The 25,105-nt window shown below is 36.5% G+C and overlaps 1 protein-coding gene and 1 non-coding gene across 11 annotated transcripts in view; one reads left to right on the top strand and one right to left on the bottom strand.

Annotated features, from left to right (window-relative positions):
• Positions 1–25,105, bottom strand: part of Dlg2 (discs large MAGUK scaffold protein 2) — a 1,841,012-nt gene that overhangs the window by 1,335,794 nt on the left and 480,113 nt on the right. The window lies entirely within an intron of this gene.
• LOC117699550 (U7 small nuclear RNA) lies at positions 13,824–13,887 on the top strand. The gene has a single exon (XR_004605198.1). It is a non-coding gene; the product is annotated as a U7 small nuclear RNA (small nuclear RNA).

Below are 25,105 nucleotides of genomic sequence, written 5' to 3'. Positions count from 1 at the left end.
TAAATACCACCTAAGGCCTTGTGACATGTTGTAGAAATGACGGCTCTAAATAACACAAGTATTTCTGTTATGTTTTGGTAAAAAGGTGTTCTTTAACATGTAATGTAGCATTAATTTAAAAAAAAAATCAATGTTATCATATTTAAGTTACTAAAAGAATGTCCTTCAAGGGACACTGTCAGCTACTCTAAATTTATGATCTATTTGTGATTGCATGCTTTATAGGTATATCATGCTAGCCATTAAATTGTCTCATTTGTAAATTAGACATAATATAAAGATATATGATTGTATCTCAAGTTGACAAGAGGTGCACCTATGATGGCTACTTTGGTTGCAACTTGACTACATTTAAAGTTAACTAAAATCTAAAAGGTTAGGCAAACCTGTGAGGGATTAGTGATTAATTAAGGCCTTTGAGTTTGGAAAACCTCCTCTAATCTGGATCATTGAGGTAGGAAGACACACCTTTAATCTCGATCTTTTCAGGTGGGAAGACTCACCTTTAATCTGTGCCCCATCTTCTGCTGGAAACCTACATAAACGATATGGAAGAAGGAAGCCTTGCTCGTTGCCTGATTGCTCTCACCCATGCTAGCAAGTCTACTCCTTCACTAGCATTAGAGCCCACATGGTCAGAATTCTAGCATATACTGAAAATCAGCTGAAACATTCAGCCTTGCCGACTGAACAACCACTAGATTTTAGACCTTCTATCACAGGCAGTCATTGTTGATTTAACTGGACCAAGTCTGTAAGTCATTCTAATAAATCTTGATATACATGTAGATGTAGATATAGATGTAGATGTAGATATAGATTAGATATAGGTTAGATGTAGATATGGATATAAATATGGATATAGATATATATATATGTAGATACACATGTATGCATATATTTATTCTATTATTCATTTATATATTTACTCATATGTATATATATATATATATGTATATATGTGTATGTTTGCTTATACATTCATTCATTTACCCTATAAGTTTTGCTAATTTAGAGTACCCTGATTAATAATTACTATATTAGGGATTGGAACTCAGGACCTTGTTTAAGGGCAAAAATTTTATCAAATAAGGAATCATTTTTAGCCCCATAAATTAATATTGGATAGTTGAAATGGGGTTTGTTTCCTTTTGGTAATTTGAAGAAATTTTCTAGTGTCTGAAGAATAAACTTGAAGTTGCTTTAAATGAAACCACTATAATGAATAAAGTCCAGTAGAATCTCTGAGAGAAAAATAGGGAAATTGGTCTTCATGGTTAAGGTAAAATTGAGTACCAATTGATGTTTCCAAGATAAACTGATATTCTGGGCCAGTGGAGGTCTACACTTTACCCATGATAACTTGCTTTTAATTTGGCTTTTTCATTCTGGGCAATACTCTTAAAGTCCTGGTAGAAATATATAATGGCTTAGCTGATTATCTTATAAATGAATGTGGCCTGGAGATATTAATGTCCACATGGTGTTTGCATTTACAGTCCTATGCTTGCCAAATGGTTGACTGGCTAATGAGAAGAACAGAGTACGTAATATGTAATGTTTTCAAGCTAAATGCAGGCTGAATGGTCACAAAGATCCCTATACAGATCAATGTGTTAAAAGTACCTTGGATACAATGATATTTATAATGCAGATGATACACAGCACTGAGATGCCACATGGCACATAGCAATGAGCACCATGTATAAAACAAAACAAACTAATCATGCTATGTGAATACTTTAACAAGGGACTAAATTCCAACAAATTTTGCTTCTCACACATAATGATTTTCATATGAATAGCATTTATAGGTAGTTTTGACTACATTTAATTTACCAGTCTGTTTGTTTAATAGTCATAGTTATATGGATATATTTCACATATAGAATAAAAATGGGCCAATATAGCCAGTATTTAAATAATACAAAAGTTTTAAAATTAATATAAAATTTCCAAAAATGTATATTTTTCTGTGTCGGGAGTATATTTCTTCATTTTGATAAATATTTTCAATTCACAGAATATATAGAACTTTATTATATAGTTTAGAAATCCCATCAGTCTGTATATTCTATCTCAGCCTGACTTATTCTTTAACATTTAAAATAATACATAACACATAAATCACTTCCATGAATTCTATGGAGATTCCTATCTTATGTAAGTATCATCATTAGAGACTGTGGCTCCAAGTGGAGTTTTTACAGACTCTCTTGACCACAGTTTCTTGATATGCTATTTATACTTAGATGACCTTTCACAGCTTATGTAACTTCACAGAAACCCTCCTTACCTATTGGAGGATAACAGTGGCACCTACTTGAGCTAGCTCTGAAAATTGCTAACATTATCTATGAGAATTGATCCAGTGGAGAGGAGGAAATCCATTACGATTGTTCAGAAAATGTTGGATCCTTTTGCAGAAGGGATGTTAATATTCTGTAAAAGGCTCAGACATTTTCTGAACAATCATAATAGATTTCCTCCTCTGTAGTTTTCTCACAAAATGATATGACTCACTTAATCTCCTAGTTCTTTTCATTATCAATGTAAGAAAAACATTTTTATAACAGTTCCTTCCCTGTCATGTGTGGCTATGGTGATTTTCACTTCCTAAGTCATCAATGGGTAAAAGAATAAGCTTATGTATCCTCCCACTTGAGTTAAATTCTTAGGGTTAATTATGTTTTGAAATTAAAAAATATTTTTCATTTTGGAGAGGTTATACTGTATATGTACTGGGATTATATAATACTAACCATAATGATGTAGGGTTTTAAAAACATGACTAAGCTGCACATCTACTACAAATGTGCAGGGGCCTAGGTCCAGCCAGATTTTTAATTGTGGAGTGCTTCCACGTCTCTCAGAAGAAGGGAAGGAGGTAGTGGAGGGAGAGGGTTGGTGAGGGTGGGACTGAGAGTAGAAGTAGGGAGGTCTGAGATTGTGATGTAAAGTGAATAGACAGACAGACAAACAGACAGACAGACAGACAGACAGACAGACAGATTTTAAAAACCAAAAAATTATGATCAAGTACATTACTTATTTCTGCATTGGAATATAGGAAGAGTCATATTAAGTAATATACGTGGAAACTATAAGTAGCCTTACTTTTTTTTTTTTTATGTTTTTACTAGATATTTTATGTATTTACATTTCAAATGTTATCCCCTTTCCCACTTAATCCTCCAGAACTCCCCCATCTTTTCCCCTCCCCCTGCTTCTATGAGGGTGCTCCTCCACCCACCTACCCACTCCCACCTCACCGCCCTGGCATTCCCCTATACTGGGGAATCAAGCCTACATAGGACCAAGGGCCTCATCTTTTATTGATGCCAGACAATGCCATCCTCTGATACATATGCAGCCATGGGTCCCTCCATGTGGACTCTTTGGTTGGTGGTTTAGTCCCTGGGAGCTCTGGGGGGGTCTGTTGGGTTGATATTGTTGTTCTTCCTGTGGGGTTGCAAACCCCTTCAGCTATTTCTGTCCTTTCTTTAATTCCTCCATTAGGGTTCCCATGCTCAATTCAATAGTTGGCTGTGAGCATCCACCTCTGTATTTGTTAGGCTCTGGCAGAACCTCTCAGGAGACAGCTATATCAGGCTCCTGTCAGCAAACAGTTCCTGGCATCAGCAATAGTGTCTGGGTTTGGTGTCTGTATATGGGATGGATCCCAAGGTTGGGCAGTCTCTGGCTGGCCTTTCCTTCAATCTCTGCTCTACACTGTGTCCTTTAGACACTGTTTTCTTTAGACAGGAACAACTTTGGGTTAAGAATTTGGAGATGAGTGGGTGGCCCCATCCTCCAACCAAAAGCCTTGCCTAACCTCTGGATATGGTCTCTACAAGTTCTCCCTCCTCTTTGTTGTGCATTTCAGCTAATCTCATCCCTGTTAGATCCTGGGAGCTTCTTGCTCTCCTGGCAACTGGGACTTGCTGGTAACTACCCCAGCTCCCCATCCCCCATTGCTATACACCTCTATTCAAATTCCTGACACCTCCTATACCTGATCCTGCCCCCTTTCTCCTCCCCCTCCTCTCTTCCTCCCAAGTCCCTCCTACCTTCTCTCTCCCATGAGTATTTTGTTTCCCCTTCTAAGAAGCACTGAAGCATCCACATTTTTGTCTTCCTTCTTCTTGAGCTTCATATGGTCTGTGAATTGTATAAATTAGGTTTCTACAACTAAATGAATTTTGATGCTAAGGTTACTGGAAACTTGATTTTTCAGGAATTTTATACTTCAGTATTACTGCGAAATATCCATTGAGTACTACATAGAGTACTCAAGGATTAAAGACTAAAGTCATCTTAGTCATTCCTATAGTTGTAAGGTAGAATCTCGGGATCGTTTTGATTTGCATTTCCCTGATGACTAAGGACTTTGAACATTTCTCTAAGTGCTTCTCAGCCATTAGAGATTCCTCTGTTGTACATTCTCTGATTAGTTCTATTCCCCATTTTTTGAATGGATTGTTTGGATTTTGGGAGGTTAGCGTCTTGAATTCTTTATATATTTTAGATACTAGCCCTCTATCAGATGTGAGGTAAGTGAAGATTTTTTTCCCAATCTATAGATCGCCAATTAGTCCTATTGACTGTGTCTTTTGCCTTACTGAAGGGTTTCAGTTTAATGAGGTCTAATATATCAATTCTTGGTCTTAGAGCCTGAACCATTGGTGTTCTGTTTAGGAAATTTTCCACTCTGTCAATAAGTTTAAGGCTCTTTCCCACTTTCTCTTCTATTAGACTCAGAGTATCTGGTTTTATGTTGAGGTTCTTGATCCACTTGGACTTGAGCATTGTGCAAATACCTAGGATACAAGCCACAGAACTCAAGAAGGTTAACAAGCAGGAGGGTCCAAGTAAAGATGCTTCAATCCCACTTGGGAGGGACAAGAAGACAATCACAGTAAGCAGAAGGAGGGAAGGAGGGACATGTGTGAAAAGGGGATGGCGAGGGGTAAAGGGGAACATGATAATGTATTGGGGTGAGGAAAGACAGGAAAGAAGCCCTAAGAGCCAGCAGAATGAATGGAAATATGCAACCTTGGGAAGTGGGAGGTTGGAAAGACCCTCTAGAAAGTACCAGAGTCCTGGGAGATGAGAGACTCTCAGGACTCAATGAGAGGGACCTGAGATGAAATGCCCAAAAGTGGGTAGAAGAAACTTGTAGAGTCCATCTCCATTAGAAAGATAGGACATCAAGTGGAGGAATGGGATTGCCATCCCACAGTCAAAAACTCTGACTCATAATTGTTCCTGTCTAAAAGAATTGCAGGTACAAAATAGAGGAGTCTGAGGGAAAAAAGATCCAGTGACTGGCCCAACGTGGGATCCATTTCAAGAGGAGGCTCCAAGGCTTGACCCTATTACTGATATTATGAGATGCTTATAAATAGACAGGAGCCTAGCATGGTTGTTCTCTAAGAGGCTCAACAAGCAGCTGACTGAGACAAAAGCAGATACTTACACACAACCATTGGACTGAAATCAAGGACCCCTGTGGCTGAATTAGGGAAAAGCTGTAAAAAGCTGAGGAGGAGGGTCACCCCATAGTAAGACCAACCGTCTCAACTAACCTAGACTCTTGAGATCTCTCAGACACTGAGCCACCAACCAGGTACCATACAGGAGCTGGTCCAAGGCCCAGGACACATATACAACAGAGGTCTGGCTTCAGTGGGAAAAGAGGTTCCTAACCATTTGAGACACTTGAGGCCCAAGTAAGTGAGATGGCCTGGCAGGGACTGGGGATCTACTTGAAGACAGTGGGAGGAGAAATGGGATGAAGAACTGTGGGAGGGGCAAGCAAGGGGTGGGCAACAACTGAACTGTAAAGAAATAAAAGTAATAAAAAAAGGACTGAAATCATAATATAATCCAAAAGATTATACAAAATGACACACGTTTCCAGATTCAGGATCTTTGACTCTGTTATTGAGTCTGAACATAATGCTTTATGATATAAATGATTTTTCTCCTCTGGACATGATTCTCTATTTATAAAATTTTAAATGAGAAGTCCAGGAATGGCAAACTAATTCAGCACATAATGGTACTTGTCACAGGGCAAAGAGAGAAACAACACCCACAAATTGTCCTCTGATTTCCACACATGCACCATGGCATACACATATTCACACACACACACAAACACACACACACACACTTAAAAATAATATAGATGTAATAAAAAATTTAAAGTATAGTGATCTATTTCAAATTAAAAGAACTATAGGCACTATTAATATTCACTATAAAATACTACATTATTCACTGAATGAATAAAAAGACTTGACCCATGCTAGCACTTTTTAGTGCTTTATAGATGCCATCGTGAACAATGTTCTCATTGAATTAATATTCCAGTAGAATAGAAGTGGGTATTAAGGAGAGATACAGTGAAAACACAGAAATTTCTAGTTCTGATTAATATCACACTAATTTTCAAAGGTAGCGTGACGGGGAATGGTGAGACACTGCAGTCTGGTTCAGGGATTACCAGACTTCTGTGGAGGAGGATTTTAAGCTTGCATCTGAATGACAAGGAATCAGTTCTGTATGAATCTAGGTGCAGTGCATTCCTCAAAGAAAAAGTTGTCAACTACCAAAGCGCCATGGAAGAATCTAGGCCTGGAGCCCTAGAATGTGTTAACTAAAGGAAACATTGCAGGATATGAAGCTAGAGAGAAAACAGGGTCATGTATGCAAAGGAAGGAAGGAAGGAAACCAAGCTTTTGCCACAATAATGTTCCTGTAAGAACTATGGCTCTCTAGAGACCCATTATAACTAGCCGCAAGGAAAGAAACCTCTATTCTGCTTCAAGAAAAATGTTTAAATGAATATGAAATTCAGATACTGAATAAGAGCTTCAGTGAAATAAAAACAAATCAAGAGCCATATGAAATAAAATAAATGCCATTAATCATTTAACGACTGGGTGCTAAAGCAAATTGCTTCCAATGGTCTCTAGGACCACAGTACAGAAACAAGCCATACGTATTTCTATCAGCACTGAGGTTAGGATCACTCTCTGGCACTCGGTCCTCATGTAGTAAAAGCCCCGGGTAAATACAGACCAGTATAAGGAAAAGGCAGATACTGCAGATGCTGTACAGAAAGATATGAGGTTTATTTGTTTGTTTGTTTGGTGTGTGTGTGTGTGTAGCTGTATGTCCCAGTGCATGCATGTGTGTATGTGTGTGTTCACTTAAACACCAGAGTTCAACATGCAGTCTTTCTCAAATTATCTCCACAGTATTTCACAGAATCTCTCAATTGCTAGAAGTCACTGGATCAGCCAGTTGGCTGTCAACCATCTCCATGAATGCTTGCTTTGCCTTCTCACACCTGGGATTACATGCATATAACTGCTGGGCCTTGCCTTTTTCTTTCTTTATTTATTTTTCTTCCTTTAATTTTCTTTCTTCCTTTTTAATCTGAATTCTAAAGATACAAACTCAGAACCTTGAGCTTATATTTTAAGCACTTTGCCAACTGAGCCATCTAACTAGCTCGAGTTCCAGGATTTATTTTCTCTTTCATTTTGTATTAGTTCTTTGATAATTTTCTATACTGTTGCCAGCCAACAACTCCTCCCAATTCCATCTCCCATTCCTTACCTGCACAACAACCTTGTGTCTTTTTTTTTTTTTTAATGAAACCCAACAGGTCCAGTCTGTACGACCCATATAGTCTTGGATGTGAGGCTTTCCAGTGAATAGTCAACTTACTAGCAAGTCAACTTATTTAAAGAAAATTGACTCTTACTCTAATGACAGTCACTGAATGCCAACAGCCCTTCAGCTAGGGAGAAGTATGACTTTGAGAAACCATTCAAATAAACTTAATGGAGAAAATCCTTCTCTTACATTAACAACAGAAATCTGCTAATTCTTTTAAACATTAAATTATCTATTACTTAGTACCCATTAGATGCTGACCATCACTGTACCCATGCAAGGCTGATTTTAAAAGTAACTTTAAATCTCAGAACACAAAATATTGTGACTTTCACTATCAACTTCTATATATCTGATAATTAGAATTCATCCAGAATTAGCAGAAAAAACTGGCATGATTAGCTATGCTTACTAAATTCTAATTCACTCAGGGTCACATAGATAATGATTTTCCAAACCAGCAAATTTGAACCCATTTCTATTCTGATATAGATTCTAAAGAGATGCCCTGCACAGAGAATGCTTCCTAACAGCTTCTGGTTTTATTAAATAGAAATAAAATTAAATAATTTTCACTTAAAGCAATGATAAACTTAATCACTGTTTTTAATAAATGTAGTCAACAATCAGCTTAAATACTTAAGAGTCAAAACCATATAAACTATAAGGTAATAGGGCTAAAACATCTGAAGTACATTTCACATACTTGGATATGTGATTATAAGTAAAGGAAAATTATAGTTCTGCTGCCCATATTACTATAGCAATGGGTGATGCTGTCATATGTCTTTGTTTAGCATAAGAAAATAATGCCTTTTGTCTAAAAACAAATAGCAGTGCTATACTCTTGTCTGCATTCAATAGGATAAAGACACCCAAATGACATATTTTATGCTTTAGCAATAAAAAGAAGTGTCAGTATCCTCACCACCTAAGACCATAAATAGCACAGCTTGCTCAGTCTTCTGTAAGACATTCTCAGAGCTCAGACACAATTCCATTAAGAACAAGTCTCAACCTGATTTATGTATGGTTAGGAAGATACACAAGTCCTTGGGTTGTCCTCTCTGGAGAGCATCAAAGAGGACTGAGGGCAGCTCTATGCTGTAACTTGTAAGTCCTTCCTTCTGCTGTTTTCCTTGTATCTTTTCTTTCCTCACTGTCCAAGGAGAAAGGTAGGCTACATGTACACTGAGAATTCAGACAATCCAACTGACTACAGTGATGCAAGAATTAATCTTGAATCTTGACCTAAAGATCTGTTTTGCTTTATGGGTGTTCTTATTTTAAATTAAGGAGGTCAAATATACAAAGAAAACAATACAACAAAAAGAAAAGCTGTTAATTGACTCTAGGAAACAGAATAACTCCCTTTTCACCTTTAGTCACGTATAGAGACAAAAATATATTTTCTTGGTTTTTTTTTCATTTATTTAAACATTTATTTATTTATTTATTTATTTATTTATTTATTTATTTCAAACTCCAGATTTTATTCCCTTTGTCCAGGTCCCTCCAACTGTTCCACATCTCATTCCTCCTCCCTGCACCTCCCTGTCCCCACAAGGATGCCTCCACCTTCTACCCCTCACCTCACTAGACCTCTAAATCCCTGGGGCCTCCAGTCTCTTGAAGGTTAGGTGCATCTTCTCTGACTTAACCTAGATCTGGCAGTCCTCTGCTGTATATGTGTTGGGGGCCTCATATCAGCTGGTGTATGCTGCCTGGTTAGTGGTCCATTGTCAGAGACCTCAAGGGTTCAGGTTAATTGAGACTGCTGGTCCTCTAAAAATGTTAACTTATGGTTAGAGAAAGATTCAATGGTATTGTCAGAAGATACAATACTGGCAATTTTATAAAGAAAACATTTCAGGATATGAGTCTATCCCATACAGTTCAAATATATGTTCCTCAGAATGACCCACTAATGGTGGAAACAGTGCTACCAACATGCTGACAGACAGAAAAATCCTCTGAGACTGTAATATCCCAGGTCACAAGCCCCTCAGATTACCTCAGTTTACAGTAAACAAGAGATGCTGAAACCATGTGTATCACTGAAGGGTACAAAGCTAGTAAATGCAGAATGGTAACTTCATATTTAGTCCTCTTTATGAACCTAGCCATCTATTCTTTCCCTGTTGAAGTTGTTTCATGAACCATTGAAGATATACAGATCAATATCCCAAGATGTACTGTACAGAAGTCATTGTCACAGAAAGGCAAAGCTTTAGTAAGACCCACAGACATCTAAATGGACAAAACCATGAGACAGTTCTTAGAAAGCCAGTTAATATTCAGTCCACAGTGAACTGAAGAAAAGTGATGAATACAGAAACATAGGAGAGGATTTCTCTTTGGCTTCAGCTAGCAGACCTTCAGTCATAGAATTTACATACTCTCTAGAATTTGGCTTCCCCATAAGTAAAATATCAGTTCAATTCTTTTAAAGACATTTTCCCTGTATGAGAATTTTGAATTAAATTAGAGTTTTCAAACACATCTCATATATATTGTAATTCAATATTGTAATTCAAGTTTATTCTACATTGTACGTGGATAGGTGAAAAAATTTTAAACTTCATAAAATTTGCTGCATTTATAAACTCTTTACAGAACTGGAGTGGAGAATTTTTTTAATTTACTCTAATAATCTTGCACGTAATTCATCATGTAACAACAATAGCATGATCTTTCACTTCAATAAATATCTACCGCTCAGTTTTCTTTGTAATTCTAGGTTCTATTGATACAGATGTATTATTTACTTTGCCTGGTTGCATGGATGTCATGGTTTGGTCAAATTGTTACATAAAGCAATCATTATAAAACAATGCAATCAATATAACAATACACACAATTATTATGCAAGAGTTAATTAGATTTATTATTAAGATGATACTATAAATACTGATAAGTCTCTTTATAGACCAAACATACTTTATATTATATATAGCACTGTTGTTATCAATATGAATATAAAATACCAAAAGAGGATAGAAATAATAACATTCTCGTTACTAAAGAAAGTTAAGGAAATATCAAATAAGTATTCAATATTTTCATGATTACTATTACTTGTCAAAGTAAAAACAATAATGAGATTTGGAGATCATAAAATATTAAACTGGCCTGTATTCTGTCTGACATTTAGAAGATAGGCAGCTACAAACACCTTTCTTTTTCCCACAGTTCTCATTGTAAAACTTGTGAAGGAAATCTATCCATTGAAATCAACAACAAAGACTCTGCTAAAACTTTTGAGTTCATGGGTCTTTTATAAATTTTTTTTTTTTTTGCATTTTTAGTAGGAAAAAAATGTAATGTTCTACACCTACACTCAAGAGATGGCATTTTATACAAGTTTTAATTTTTAAAATCAGCTATAAAAATTTCCATAGTGTATGCTTTGACCAAACTTTGTCATCCTTCTAGAATTATTCATACCATGCCCTTGAACCTATGCAAACCTCTGTGTCTTGCCTTAATAATAGATTGTGGCCATAGTAAGGATACATTTTTTTGCTAAGCTTTTATCTTAAGAAGAAACAGCTTCTGGATATATGGTAAGGCATGATTTAGCTGGGTAATATGGTAGCTCTATTTTAGCTTTGAGTAACAAACATACTGAATTCCACATTCACTGAACCAGTTTTCATTCTCCATACAGAAGGCTCCCCATACCCATGCCACCTCTTGTTTTTATGAGCTTAGCTATTTGAACTGGGGTAAAATGACATCTCAGAGTAGACGTTATTTGCATTTACATAATTATTAAGAATATATAACACTTTTAAAAACATCTAATTCTTTTTTTACTGAGAAAACACTGTTTATTTCACTTTTCTTTTTTTTCTTTTTTTTATTTCACTTTTCAATTAAGGTGTTTGTTTTCTTGGTGCTGAGTTGCATTTTTGTTTGTTGTTTTTTCCTTAGTTTTTTGTATATTATAAACACTAGTTTTCTGTCACAGGATTTGCAGAAATCAAACTGGAAGCTCCTCCATACTAACTAGCTTTTTTATTACCAGAAAGGGAGAAGAGTTATTAATTATTATAGTATTATCCAGATATAAGCTATACAAACTACAATAATGATGCCCTGGAAAGATATATTCATGAGACTCGTACATGTTTGCTTGCTAGCTATTTGTTTGATTTTCATGTATTTTGTCTTATTGATTTTATTTCTTTTTTTTTCTTTTTCTATTTGGATTTTTGTTGTTTTCCTTGTTTGTTTTTCAGAAGGGGAATAGCATGCATGAAGGTAGATAAGTAGGGATGTGGGAAGGATCTCAAAGGAGTTCAGGGAGGAGAAACAATGTGACAAAAATATAATATGTAAACTAAAATTAAATAAAATTGTAAAAATTGAACTCACAACTAGTCAAAGTGAGGAGAACAAATGCACGAAGAGCACTCAGCTATGCATGAGACATTTCTATTACACCCTCTCCCAAAGACTTGGGTAATATCACTATAAAGGTGCTTAATAATTTTAAGAAATGGAGGTCAGAGAGGACCAGGGCAAACAGTATCTTCTAGACAAGGCAGACTACTGCGCAAATGGTCCCACAACATCTGTGGTTGAATATACAAGACCTGTACACAATCAAGCTAGGTTACATTCTAGAATAGATGAGAGAGGGTCACAGCTGCCCACACCCCAGATTGAAAGGCTATTGACAGTTGATGGATGCTCAGGAAGAAAGAGTCAGTTTTTTTTTCCAGGTGGGTCCCTGGTAGATTGACTAAGCTTCAGTGGATGCCCTCAACCCATCGGTGTGTTTACACCACTGATCGAATACATTGGATTATAAAGAGACAGAAACAGAGAGAGAGAGAACATGACATTTGGAAAGAAATTTGTGTTGGGGTAAAACAAAACAATTTAGAAAGGGGAAATGGGAGATAAATATGACTGAGCCACATTATATTCATGTAATTATATCTGAAAATTAGTATTTTAAAAATGAGACAAGCTTTACCTGGAACTGAACTTATAAGTTTGTGTGTGTGTGTGTGTGTGTGTGTGTGTGTGTGTGTGTGTGTGTGTACAACTCAAAGCATTAGTAAGCTTGTTCAAGAAAAGGTCTTTGTTGTTTTCCTGATTATCTCTTCTACAACCTTGATGGGATTCTCTTTTCCATGCTTCTAATCTCCCCATAGGAGGATTGGTATTACAGATGCCTGTGCCAAGTCCTGCTTGGCCATGTACAGGGTCAGTGTGACACAGTTCCCACCCCTAGGACAGAGCCAGCAGGGAATGGGCCTTAACAAGTGTTGACAGTTGTGTGTGTGTGTGTGTGTGTGTGTGTGTGTGTGTGTGTGTGTTAACTTTAAGCTTCTCTCCAGGAACTATTATCCCTACCATATTTATTGGGAAATATTCTCATTGCAAAGGTTATTGAAAAATATTCTCCATGCCAAGGTTATTGGGGATTATATCCTCTCTGCCAAGGTTAATGACTCCATGATAATCAAAGACAGCATGAGTCTGGGAGTCAAATGTATGTCTATGTTCATAAATGGTAAAGGTTCTGACCTTCAAGATGGCCCTTACTGCTGTAGGAAAGAACTCTGAAAGCATGGTTCAAAAATATATAATTTCTCTACTATGCAAAATATAAGGATGAAATATGAATTACATGAGGGTCTTCATAGACTTAAATAAAAAACAGAGGCAGCTACACTAAGAGCCAGTTTATCAGAAAGATACAAAAGTAGGTAGACTCCTAAGCTGAAGGGCAGTCTGGGACAGAGTGAATTTAGGTCTAGGCATGGTAAGAATATTAATCTCAGGATGGGATACCACCCAAGTAAGTTTTTTGTCTGTGCTTATAAATGCAGGCAGACCTCTGAATTCATTTGCTGTGTTAAAAAAAAAAAACAAAAAAACAAAAAAACAAAAAAAAAAACATGTATGTGCTGTCTTCCTCTACAAATCAAATGACTAAGGTCATGGAATGTTGATTTATGGAACAATCAAAAAGGAACCTAGAGTACATGACTGAACATTGGTGTGAAGGAGCTGAGCTATGTGGATGAGCTATCCAGAGATCTCCAGAAAGCAAACACAGCTCTTTAAAAAAAAATTTTTTTCCAGCAGGTACCCAAAGAGAACTTCTTGGACAGTGAATACAGCTCTTTTAGAATTTGTTCTAGCAGTTTTTCTGACTTTGGTCAGAAAACCCATGAGCTATCCAGAGAACTTTCAGAATTCTTTCTAGCAAGAGAGAGCTGTCTAAAGCAGAGAGAGCTGTCTTGAGCAGAAAGCTAGCTCTAGCAGACTACAGAACCAAGAGCTATCTACAGAGAGGTATCTAGGGAGCCATCCTGAGCACAATACAATGCTCTCAGCTTGTACCCATGATTTGACTTTGAGTTGTTTCTTTTGCCACTCTCAAACACTCTTTCCTCAGAACCTCTCTCCAAGTCGAGGCTGGTCCTTGACATAGTTGCACTACATTGCTTCTTAGAGTTCAAATTCAAGTTCTCACACTTTTATGGCGAGTGTTCCAATCCCAGAAATCCTCCTAGCTGTGCTGTCCTCATGTTTTATAGACATGAATGCTCAGTGAACAACATAACTAATTAAAGATAGCAAGAGCAAAATATCCACAGCTGGTAAGAAAATTTAATTATTTTGTGATTCCAGGGTAAAATATACAATGCTGTGTGTGTGTGTGTGTGTGTGTGTATGATGTATATGTGTATGTGTATGTGTATGTGTATGTGTATGTGTGTTTAAACATATATATTCTCACTGTTTAAAATATCTAAGTCAAGGAATACATTAGCAGGATAAAATAAATTATCAGCTCTTATCACAAATAATTTGAAAATGATAAGTAGAATTACTTTTAAGATAACTGGGCACACATAAAAGCATCATCAATAAAAGTGAGCCAACATGTGAATGTTTGTAATCAAAGACAAGTCTTCTGAAAGTGCAACAAGTGTCCCCAATCCAAAATTCTATGGGAAATTCTGATCTTCCTATTTTGTTGTTTTAACTTGGTTTCATGAGTATTTTTTCATATTTCTAAATTCTATATTAAAATTGTTGCAAAATTTGTAGATCAACAGTCTTTTTTCCTGTTTTATCTTATAAACGTGTCACATTCTTGTCTTATTTTTCTTGTAGCCACTACATATTACAGTATGGTCTCAAATATGAGTAGTGTGAAGGAATGATCTTCACTGCTTTGGAATAAAGGTTCTCACACCCTTGGTTAATATAATGTTAGATTTTGTATTTTTGTGAACATACCATAGTGAACTGAGAATGATCTAAGTCTTTACCTGCTTAGGATTTCATTAGAGTGGGTGTTACACTATTTCAACTGTTTATTCTGGATATCTGCTATAATCATTTCAGTTTCCTATTTATTCACATAACTCAATTGAATTTAAATGTTAACTTAGCCTTTCTTACCTGGAATTAATGATAATCAGTTGTCATTTTTTAAAAACAAATTGAAACATTTAAAGGAAAGAAAGCCCACACAGAAAAGACAAATTCTAAGAGTACTTTTTGTAGATATTTGGTGAACTTTAATTAACAATCATTTAAGAGCTTTTATAAACATAGCCCAACATTATCATGAAGAGATTTCTAATTAATTTGTTAATAATCTAATTAACAAATGGGTAAAGAGATAAACAGAGAATTCTCAACAGAAGAATCTCAAATAGATGAGAAGCATTTAAAGAAATGTTCAACATTTTTAGTCATCAGGGAAATGCAAATCAAAATGACCCTAAGATTCTATCATACACCAATCAGCATGGAGAAAACCAAAACCACAAGGAACAGCACATGCTGGCAAGGATGTGGAGAAAGGAGAACATTCCTCCATTGCTGGTGGGATTGCAAACTTCTATACCTACTTTGGAAATCAATCTGATGGTTTCTTAGAAAACTCATAATAGTTCTACTTGAAGATCCAGCTATGCTGTTTCTGTGCATATATACAAAGATGTTCCACCATACCAAAAAGACACATGCTATGTTCATAACAGCTTTATTTGTAATAGCCAGAAACTGGAAACAGCCCAGATATCCTTCAACCAAAGAATGGATTTTAAAAATGTGGTTCATTTACACCATTCACCTATTAGAAAAACACAAAGGCATCGTGAATTTTGCAGACAGATGGATGGAACTAGAGAATATCATCCTGAGTGAGGCAACCCACACCCAAAAGGATATGTATGGTATGCACTCAATAAGTGGATATTAGCTAAAAATGACAGTAACCTACCTACAAAACTTTCAACCCCCAAATTCCCATATCGAAAGTAAATGCAGGGTCAAAGACAAACAGAGACAGAAGGAATGGCCAACCAATAACTGGCCCAACTTGAGACCAATCCCTGACACTATCAGTGCTGATACTACGTTATGCTTGCAGACAGTAGTCTAGAATAAATGTCCTCTGAGACGCTCCACCCAGCAGCTAACTGAAACAGCTGCAGATACCCACAGTTAAACATTGGACAGAGGTCAGAGACCCTTATGGAAGAGTTAGGGGAATGATCAAAGGCCCTGACGAGCATAGGAATCCCACAGGAAGACCAATAGTGTCGAATAACCTGGACCTATGAGAGTTCTCAGAAACTGAGCCACCAATCAATGCATACCTTGTCTGTACCCAAGTTCCTGGCTCATATGTAGCTACTTTGTCTGGTCTCAATGCAAGAGAATGCATCTAATCCTCTAGAGACTTGATGCTACAGGGTTGGGGCATACTAGGGGGTCCCACCCTTTCATAGGCTAAAGGAGGGGTCTTGGGGGAGAGACTCTGTGAGAGGGTACAGGGAGGGAGTAGCATTTGGGATACAAATAAATTGATTTTTAAAAAGAAACATTAAAAAATTCAAAGGAAAATGATTACAGCAAAAACTGCCTTTGTTGCTCAGAGTACCCATGACTTATTTTACTAAAATTAACTGAGCAGGTTGCCACAATATCTTCATTTACTTCTTTATAATAAAAGTTTCAGCCTTGGGGAATGCAAAATTTGCATGTTTTTTTTTCTTTTGCATCCACATCATTATAACTGCAGCTAATAAACTTATTCGGGAGAGCCACCCATTACAAAAATGTATGCAGAATGTTCACTATGTTACTGTATCTTTTGATCTCTTCTATCTAGCCGGTCTCCGTTCCATTATAAACTGTTCTTCAGCTTAATGAAGAAAACTAGGTACTTCCATCTGTATGCTTTTCCCCAGTTTTCTGGCCTCTTTGAACAGCTTTTTCTCTCACAGCATCTTGAACTTCATGGCTGTGTATCTGAACTATTATCTCACTAGCATCTGATTGCTTTCTGAGCAGCCCTTCAGGAACACATACATGCTCAGGAGAGTCTAGCAGCTAGCTCAATGCTCTGTTCTTCCACATCTACAGTTTTGTTTCCATGGCTTTGGTTTCCTCATACCAACCATGGTTTGAAATATTACGTTAAAAAGTTACAAACTAAATAACCAAACTTTTAAATTAAACACCCTTCTGGGAAGATATGGGCAATGAAACAGCACAGTACCTTGGCCTACTTCTAGTTCATGGTGTGAGTCATTACTTGATCTGGTATAGCTGCCCTGAATAGGCTAGCCGCCTCTTAGTCACTAAGTAGCCACTGTGAATATAGAAAAAGATTAGAAACTTCATTTTTTTTTCTCTTATCCCATGTACATAACTTGTCCAGGGAAGGTGCCAGATCCACTCTCCAATTGGATTTGTATTCATTCCCCATGCACTTTATAATCCAAGTTTTGTCCACATTACAATTTGGAGATTTCCCCTACTAAAATTGATAATAAAATTGAAATTTTCTAATCTTTAACTAATAAGCTTCTCTTTAGATGCAATGTCCTTAAAACTGTGTCCTTGTGCTTTTGATACAAAGTGAATAATAGGAAAAATTCTATAGGCTTTTTCGCATATGCTGATAACAAACCAAAATATCTCCAATTAATCTTTATTGTTGTTTTTGAGATACAAGATTTCAATTGAAAATAATCAAGGATAATTCCAATCTTACATAATTGTGTCTCCATAATGTTGTGAATCAGAAAAAAAATAAGTGATTATCTGTCATTTCCATGCTGCGTGTAGGAAACAATGGCTTTGTAGGACACATGTGCTCCAACTACCCATTCTTCTCTTTCTTCTAGGGTTTCAACACCCATTCACCAGTAAACAGTGGCTATAGGATATTCTAGACATCACAGAAAATGAGATGGTCATATATCCACTGGGATAAAGGATAATAACTTCCCGGGGAACAAAGAACATTCATTTTTTTCTTAAAGCTAATATTATTAAGAATAGTGAGAACAACGTACCTCATAGAGATGTGAAATGCCATGATACAGATCATGATGACTTATAAAAAAAATTAACTTTTCGAGATGATAGTTGGCACAAGATATGTAAATGTATTCTAAATCCCTAAACTAACAACACATGCTCTTACTTAATAGACAGTTTTCATATTTCTGAAGATGAAAGTAATTGCTTTAGTAAAACTACAATGAAATTGAAGGAAAGTAATGTGCTTTCCTTTAGGAAAAGAAGGTGACTACTTATTAGGTTTGGTCCTCAGGTTATCTGTTAAGGCATTTGGAAACAGAGCAGGACACAAACTCGCAAAACTGCTGCTGACACCAATTTAAGTCTGGCTAGAGGAGAGTAAAAATGTCTCTATTTACTATTGTGAGGATATCTTCATTGTAACAAATCCTAATTGTCAACATGTTACAAAATTAGATGTAAACTGTACAGAAAGCCTTATACAACTATCTGTACTCTGTATGCCTTTAGAGTCCAGGTGGCATCTGGGTCTGTTAATAAAACATTAGCAGCCTACAACAAACTTACCTAGAAAATTATTTCCATTTAGATAAACCCCATTTTCCCTTAAATTGTAATGTCACAGTCTTATTGGACAAATGTAAACTCATACTCATATTCTGGTAATATCAGCAAGTAAGACTGACATATCCAACTAATGACAATATAACTGATGAAGCAGATTTAATAAACATGAATCAAATTTTTATTCCATAGAAATAAGCTTTAATGTATCTGTTCAGTAGAACTTCTATCACTTATGCCATCAAATCAAACTCAGTTTCAAAATGCAAAAACTAAATTCTGATCACGGGAGTTAAAAAATGAGAAAAGTATCTTATCTTTAGAAATAAAACACATGCTATCCTTTCCCAAAAATATTCAAAGGGTTTTTTATATTATATACTGCAAAAGACTTCATAAGTAGTTTAAAAACTTCAATGAGAAGGAAAAAAAACAGAAAATACAAAAATAAAATTGAAAAATGCTTACTACATTGAGAAACCAACTAAGTTCTTTATTCTGGGAATAGACAATAACACAGATAAAATTCTTACAGATGCAATAAAGACAAAAAGGAAAACATACACCTTGGGACTAAGAAAAATAAAGCAACAAACACAAAAACAATCCATTAATAAAGGAGTTGTCTTTATGTCATTCTAAATTACCTACAAACTAGCAACTACAAATAGAAAAAGTTTTGTCACAAAAAAGTCTAGCTTCTAAATGCAAGTTGTATTGTACAGAATTGGTATGGTGATGGGTATGGTTATTGCATAACTACTGTAAGACGCACTTTTCTTCATTTATAAAATGAGAAAATTACCTATGTAAACAGTGCATTGCACTAAGAAGTACTGCTTGTGCCACTGTCATCACTGGGGTCATCATCTTCTTTTTTCCACTAATAATTGCTATTTTGGTGAAAAATTGAGATATCACAATATTAGCAACTTTTACTACATCTTCTCAAAATAATAATCTTTAATAACCAACATGCGGCCCTAGGGTTAAGAAAAATCCAAATTACCTGACTTCTCCCTGAGAACTAGCTTTTGTGGCAAAAGATGGCACCACGAAAACTTCTAGAGAAATTATCAACATTCCTACCCAGTTATGATGCTATGAATCCCAACAAGCAGCATGGCCAGATATTCCTCATAATACAATAGTAACTTGCATAATTTGACAGCAACCAACAGCTGTCTAATTGCATGTAATACCCACTCAACAAGAGAAAACTTGTGGATGCTTGTGGAAACCTAGCCATCAACTCAAAAACAAGTAAAGTATTGGATGTTGGGGGAGAATCTATGGGTACCAAGTTATTAAACTAAATCCCTGACCACATTCTAACTATTTGTCTTTTTATTCACAAATAAGTCCTCACCCCACACCAAGAAAAAAATGTTTGCAACAGACAATGATCATTATAGAAAACCACAACTAATCAAATTGCAGAGTTGTCGAAGCCAATCTAAATGGAAAAGTCTGAAACACAACTCCTATACCCAAATTGTAGGAGAGGGGGCAGAAAGATTGCAAGAGCCAGAAGATCAGGGAATTGGCCATCAGATTGTATTTCCTAAAAATGTCAGAAGCTATGCCCTCAAGGACTCAGCGACATGATTGCCTAAACATGAGCTACACAAGGGCAACAACAATAAACATGCTATCATTGCGTGTGGCGTGAATGTGCAGGAGGCCTCAAGGACCCAGAGAACTTCAGGCAACTAAGGAGTGCTGAGAGTTGTCAAAATAGCCTGTCTTAAGGAAAAGCACACGAAGTTATCCAATACCAAATAGTCATCCCTGAAAACATACATACAAACAACATTATATAGAATGTGTGGGTTATATTTATGTACTTAGCAGTGTGTGTGTGTGTGTGTGGTGTGTGTGTGTGTGTGTGTGTGTGTGTGTGTGTGTGTGTGTGGTGTGTGTGTGTGTGTGTGTGTGTGTGTGTGTGTGTGTGTGTAGCAACAATTAATTTAAGAGGAGCCATGAATTTCAGAGTAAGAAGGGGTAAGTAGGGTTAGGAAGAAAGAAAATAAAGGCAAAAATGTTGTAATTATACTAATATCTCAAAAGCTGAAAGAAATGATATAAATATGTATGGCAACAGTCTATCTATAAACACATGCATTAGACTCAACAGCTGGTTTGAATCTGTGACATAGATAAGATGATAGTATTAATACTTATTGAGCAGCCACTTATGTTTCCAGACACATTCTCTAAATTATCTCACACCCTAGGTAAGTCTTGGAGAGGTAAGAGATGTTGTGACCCTTTAGCAAACAGAACTGAGCTTTAGAGAACACTGCCTTCTATTGAAGCAAGTATGTGTGACTTCACACGGCACTCTTTTCTGCCTCTATCACAGCCTTCAATGAATCTAGATGCAGAGTATATACTTTCCAACTCTTCAAGTGAAATATGTGTGTGTGAACATAATGCATGTACACACACATGCACACACACCTGTGTGCACAGACACATGCACATATACATACACACATGCATTCACACACATGCACACACATATACATGAATATACATATACACACATACATACATACATACATATGTACATACATACATACATACATACTTACATACATACATACATACATACACCTATATTCTAAACCCAAAATTCTTGGCCTAGATATACATAATTTAGTTTCTTCATCTGAAGGGTCATTTTAATTGAACAGGAGATCATTGCTTTGAGTAAGTTGATGGGAGGATCAGGTACAGCATCTTAGAAGTTTTGGAAACTAGACAAGCAAAACTAAGCCATTTATAAAATGAGACACACACTGACAGTGATGAGGCTCTTTACCAGCCTGAGAAACTAGGCCACCAACCACAGAACCAGCAAACCACAGGGCATGGAAAAGTATCTGAAGTACATTTTCCGTGGTTGAAATAATTTGTACATGTAACAGCTTTTCTATACATCCTCCAGGTAAATGGCATTAAAGCTGCTTTTTTATTCAATCTGATTAGTACTACAGCAACAATTAGAAGACAGGCAGAGTAAGAAACTGTGTAATCTTTTCCTCTCACAATTCAATCAGCAAAGACAAGAAATTTGCATAATGTAAGGCCCCAAAGCAACTTTTTCGTTCCAGAGCACATTCCTAAAGTTGGAAGGAAATGAATAATTGCCTTGACTTCATTGCATTTTGTCTATACAGCCACCATCTGCCTTTAAATATGCAGGAAGAACAGTGCCACTTTATACCAGAGGGAAAGTCATCCAGAATTCCATCAGGACTCCTTTGTCTCTGCTGGTTCTCATATCTTCTCTATACATTGCACTTAAGTTTTCCTTGAAACCAGATATCCTGTACAGCATTTTCTTCTGAGTTTTGCTTTAAGCTTTTCCACTAGATTTGTAAACTTTTAGGTCAATCAAAATACATGCAGACTAAATGAAATGTTCCTTCCAAGGTGTAGAGCATTGTGTAAAAAAAAAAAAAAAAAATGTTTCACACCAGAAATAAGAAAAATAAGATGATAAACTACCTTCATAGTTGGCAGCATAATCTGCACTCAAGTTATTATTTTTAAAACCATCAATACATATAATATGAGAGTCAGCTACTGTCCTAGACAGATCAGGTTCATATTTGGTGTCAATAAATTGCCACTGAAGAGTATTCTAACATTACAGGATTCTGCTATTGTAGACAGATTCTCTACCATGTCTGGGGAAAAAGCATATATATATACTCACCATATCCTAATGTGTTATATATATGCATAGTTGAACATGTAAGAAATACTAGTCAATTTACTTCACAAAGACCATAAACATTTCTCCCATTGCTACCTCAAATCTAAATGCACACTCCCTTGATATCTAACCTCAAGCCCTGACAAGATCTGTTATCCCCAGGCGCACTTGCTTCAGATTGCCTTCACTTCTGAAAATTTTAGACACAAGAGTCAAGTGCAGCTTTTTTTAGAATAGATGTTAATGTTTTAACTGAAACCTAAGGACTTAGATACAAGATAATAATATAGGCAACCAAGTTGCTTTAAATAAAGAAAAAAAGAGTATAAAACTTTGCAGAGGAGCATGAGGAGCATAAAAAATGTACAGATATATCGTGGTTTTTATATAGAATAGAATGTAATTAAAATGTGTATCATGCCCATCATAGAAGTTTTAAAAATTGATTTAAAACTGAAAAATTATTGGATAGAATCATTCTAACATCTGTAAGAAGAATATTTTATGGAAATTACAAAAATAGTTTACCTTTCAAATGTTATTCCCTTACAGTCTCCTCCCCCCCAGAAACCCTTATTCCATTCCCCCTCCTCCTGCTTCTATGAGGGTGTTCCCCCACCCACCCACTCATTCATTCCCACCTCATGGTGGCCCTGGCATTCTCTTACACTGTGTCATTGAGCCTTCACAGGACTAAGGGCCTCTCTTCCCATTGATGCCCAACAAGGCCTTCCTTTGCTACATATGTGGCTAGAGCTATGGGTCCCTCCACGTGTGCTCTTTGGTTGGTGGTTTAGTTCCTGGGAGCTCTGGGGGTTCTGTTGGGCTGTTATTGTTATTCATCCTACAGGGTTGCAATCCCCTTCAGCACATTCAGTATTTTCTCTAAATCCTCCATTGGGGACCCATTTGGGAACCCCATGCTTAGTCCAATGATTAGCTGCGAGCATTTGCCTCTGTATTTGTCAGGCTCTGGCAGAGCCTCTCAGGAGACAGCGATGTCAGGCTCCTATCAGCAAGCACTTATTGGCATCTTCAATAGTGTCCAGGTTTGGTGACTGTATATGGAATGGATCTCCAGATGGGGAAGCGTCTGGATGGCCTTACCTTCAGCCTCTGCTTCATACACTGTTTCTGTATTTCCTCCTGTGTATTTTGTTCCCCCTTCTAAGATGACCGAAGAATCCATACTTTGGTCTTACTTCTTGAGCTTCATGTGGTCTGTGAATTGTATCTTGGATATTCCAAGTTTTGGGGCTAATATCCACTTATCAGTGAATGCATACCATGTGTACTCTTTTGTAATTGGGTTACCTTACTCAAGATGATATTTTCTAGTTCCATTCATTTGCCTAAGAATTTCATGAAGTCATTGTTTTTAATATCTGAGTAGTACTCCATTGTATAAATGTACCACATTTTCTGTATTCATTCCTCTGTTGGAGGACATCTTGGTTCTTTCTAGTTTTTGGCTATTATAAATAAGGCTGCTATGAACATAGTGGAGCATGTGTTCTTGATATATGTTGGGTATATGCCTAGGAGTGGTATAGCTGGGTCTTCCAATTTTCTGAAGAACTGCCAGACCGATTTCCAGAGTGGTTATACCAGCTTACAATCCCACCAATAATTGAGGAGTGTTCCTGTTTCTCCTCATCCTCGCCAGCATCTGCTGTCACCTAAGTTTTTGATCTTAGCCATTCTGACTGGTGTGAAGTAGAATCTCAGGGTTATTTTGATTTGCATTTTGCTGATGACTAAAGATATTGAACGTTACTTTAGGTGCTTCTTGGCCATTTGAGTTTTCTCAGTTGAGAATTCTTTGTTTAGCTTTGCACTCCATTTTTCAGTGGAGTGATTTGATCCTTTGGAGTCTAACTTCTTGAGTTCTTGGTATATATTGGATATTAACCCTCTATTAGGATTGGTAAAGATCTTTTCCCAATCTGTTGGTTGTCATTTTGTTCTATTGGCAGTGTCTTTTGGCTTACAGAAGCTTTTCAAGTTAATAAGGTCACATTTGTCGATTGTTGATTTTAGAGCATAATCCATTGGTGTTCTGTTCAGGAAAATTTCCCATGTGCCCATGTGTTCGAGGCTTTTCCCCACTTTCTCTGCTATTACTTTCAGTGTATCTGGATTTTTTTTGTGGAGGTTCTTGATCTACTTGGACTAGAGGAGATAAGAATGTATTGATTTGAATTCTTTTACATGCTGACCACCAGTTGAACCAGCACCATTTGTTGAAAATTATGTCTTTTTTCCACTAGATGGTTTTAGCTCCTTTGTTAAAGATCAAGTGATCATGGGTATGTTGGTTCATTTCTGGGTCTTCAATTCTATTACATTGATCTACCTGCCTCTCTGTGTACCAATAACATATAATTTTTATCACTATTGCTCTGTAAAACAGCTTGAGGTCAGGGTTTGTGATTCCCCCAGAAGTTCTTTTATTGTTGAGAATAGTTTTTGCTGTTCTGGGGTTTTTGTTATTCCAAATAAATTTGCAAATTGCTCTTTCTAACTCTATGAAGAATTGAGCTGGAATTTTGATGGGGATTGAATTGAATCTATAGATTGCTTTCAGCAAGCTGGACAGTTTTACTATATTAATCCTGCCAACCCATGAGCATGGGAGATCTTTCTATCTTCTGAGATCTTCTTTGATTTCTTTCTTCAGAGACTTGATGTTCTTGTCATACAGATCTTTCACTTGCTTTGTTAGATTCACTCCAAGATATTTTATATTCTTTGTTACTATTGTAAAGGGTGTCATTTTCCTAATTTCTTTCTCAGCCTTTT

The sequence above is a fragment of the Arvicanthis niloticus genome, chromosome 1 (assembly GCF_011762505.2).
Source record: "Arvicanthis niloticus isolate mArvNil1 chromosome 1, mArvNil1.pat.X, whole genome shotgun sequence".
Classification (NCBI taxonomy): domain Eukaryota; kingdom Metazoa; phylum Chordata; class Mammalia; order Rodentia; family Muridae; genus Arvicanthis; species Arvicanthis niloticus.
This window is presented reverse-complemented; position numbering and strand designations above follow the sequence as displayed.